Source organism: Otolemur garnettii, unplaced genomic scaffold, assembly GCF_000181295.1.
Source record: "Otolemur garnettii isolate 467f Iridium unplaced genomic scaffold, OtoGar3 scaffold00345, whole genome shotgun sequence".
Lineage (NCBI taxonomy): Eukaryota > Metazoa > Chordata > Mammalia > Primates > Galagidae > Otolemur > Otolemur garnettii.
In genome coordinates, this window is record NW_003852740.1 from 233,668 (window position 1) to 236,664 (window position 2,997).

The following is a 2,997-nucleotide window of genomic DNA, read 5'->3' on the forward strand; positions in this document are numbered from 1 at the left end:
GACCAAAAGGCATCAGCCCCTTACCTTTTAGAATTTGTTCTCTTAGCCTCAAGTGATTCCTGAATGCCCTGAATGAGCAATGACTATGAACAATCAGGCCTCAGGACTGGGAATACCTGGAAAAGTGTCTGTCTGTGACCTAGACGGAAGAAAATCCCACACACTCACAACACTTTCATAGCTCCTACAGTTGTGTTTTTTGTCCTCCTTAAATTCTGCTACCCACTGGACCTCAGGGCTGGCATACTTTCTTCTTTGGGATGCCACACCATCTCCTTGCTTTCTTCCTCCCCTCACTCCCTTTCTCTCTTTCTAAAATGTAAAATAAACTTGTGCGTTTTTTTTGGGGGGGGGGGAGACAGAGTCTCACTCCATTGCCCTTGATGGAGTGCCATGGCATCATAGCTCACAGCAACCTGTAGCAGTCTCCTGAATCAGCAAACTCAAGCGATCTTCTGAGTCAGCCTCCCAGATTGTTAGGATTATAGGTATGAGCCTATGTGCCTGGCCATAAACTTCTATTTTTATATACTTATCTTAACCTACTGCAGCACCCACTGAGAGTTCCTACCTAACACTGGGTATGCAGTGGTGCTCAATGAATGCTTCCTCAGTGAATGCACGAATGGAGGAGGGACTACCTCTCAAGCTGACATCCACCAGGACCACCCACCCACTTCTAATTTAGGCAGGCTTCTTGCTCTCTCCTTCATCTCTTCTTAGCCTGGGCTGCCCCCAAAGGGGACCCCTTCTCTCTCCTCCTGTGCTTCTGGTTGTTCAGGACGGAGATTTCTCTGCCTGGGCTGTAACTCACTATAGGACTCCCATACTTCCTGCTCTTCCAACTTCCCAGGGCATTTTGCTCTCCTTACACACCTCTGTTCCCAGTACTCCAACCTACTTTCCCTGCAGCCTTCCTGGGAAGCATCACCCTGCTCTGTCCCACCTTTGCCGAGCAGTGGGGTTTTAGGGTTGCCCAGGGTGTGGTGTGGGAGCATAGAGGTCAGGCAGGCTGGGCTGGAGGGGAGAAGTAGAACTAGCCAAGGGCAAAGCAGAGCTTCTGAGGGAAGTAAATGCCAGTATGCCTGAGCACCTCCTAGCACTCAGCCCTGCTTTCTGCCCTCTAAAATGCAGAGGCATGGAGATTCCTCAGGCATGGCAGGACTTACCAACATGCTGGTCAGGCTGCTCAGCAGGCCCTTTGTGATCCTCCCAAGGGGCTTTGAACTCACCACACTGTGACTTCTGCACACTGCACCAGTCAGATCTTCAGAGTGTTGGCAGATGGGAGGGGTGAGGGGCAGCTTAGCCTCCTCTTACTCTTTTTTTTTGCCTTCTTTTTTCCCTCTTCCTTTTCAAAAAACCCAATCCGCTTCTTATTCTGAGGGACTTCCTTCATTCAACATATTTTTCTTGAACCCCCAATATGAACCAGGCACTACTCCAGGTACTTAGATCTCCGAGGGAACAAAACCCACAGAAATTCCACCACGAAGTTTTCACACTTCCACAAGTGGATAAGCAAGCAGCCAGAAAGCACATGAGCTGAATGAGCATAATTAGTCGCCAAGGAAATGCAAATTACAACTGCAATGAGATTCTTCTTCCTACCCATTAGCCATTACAGAGTGGCTAAAACTAAGGACTGACAGCAAAAACTACTGGCTAGCATGTGGGGGCAATTGAAACTCTCATACAGCGTTTAATGGCTGTGTAACTTGGTATAGTCAACTTTGGGAAACTGTTCGTCACTATCTACCAATACAACAAATATGTAGACCCCATGATCTGGAAATCCTACCTCTGAATATATCCACAAGTGAGTATATATGATCAATTATCAATCAGAAGGACACGGGCAAGAATGTTCATAAAGGACACAAACTCAAACCCACTTAGATAAACCAACTAAAGTATATTTTCAGGATAGACTCAGCAGAAAAAAGGCAAACAAAAGAGAAAAAACTATTGATGTGCACCATGACATGGATGAACCAGATGTTGGTTTTATTTCTTTTCATTGTGTGGCCCTGCCAGCATTTCCCCCACTGAGGCACAGCTTGGCGTGTCCTTAGAAGCCAAACACAGCTGTACTCATTCTCAGTTCTGATGGAGAATGTGTACAGATATAGTTTAGTTTGTTATCTATGTGAGTTCCAGTTTGGGAGCATTATGAACATTCTTGTTCATGTCTTTCATGAACATATGCAGTCATTTGTAGATAAATACCCAGGAATGGAATTTCCAGATCACAGGGAATACATACAGGTTGTTCCATAAAGATGTGCTGAATTGGGCAGCCCCTGTGGCTCAGTGGGTAGGGTACCAGCCCCATATATGGAGGGTGATGGATTCGAACCCGGCCCCCACCAGCTAAAATAGTAGTGGCAACTGTAACTGAAACACCCCGGCATTGTGGTGGGAGCCTATAGTCCCAGCTACTTGGGAGACAGGCAAGAGAATCGCCCTAGGCCAAGAGCTGGAGGTTGCTATGAGCTAGAACACCATAGCACTCTACCAAGGGCAACGAAGTGAGACTCTGTCTTGAAAAAAAAAAGATGTGCTGAATGACTCAAAGAATGAATAAATGAAATCCATCAAAATAGGAAGTATCTGGGCTGACCCTCACCACTGCCTATCTCCAAAGATCCCCAGGCATAAGGTTCAGCAAAAGGAACCAAATGATAGTACTATGTTAATCCATTTACATGATGTTTATAGACAGGCAGAACTATCCAACCAGGATAAAAGTTAATAGGGATTATAACTTGAAGGTATTGCCTGAAATAGAGCTTAGTAGAACTTACTGGGGCTGATGAAATGTTTTATATCTTTATCTGGGTGGTGGTGGTTCCACAAGTGTACAAATACCTAATTTTATCAATGAAGATGTCTGTACTATACTTACTAAATATAAATTATACCCCTGTAAAGATTCAAAAGAGAATCCCAAACCATAAAAATGTACCCATGTGTTAACATCAGAATTGCTTTTTT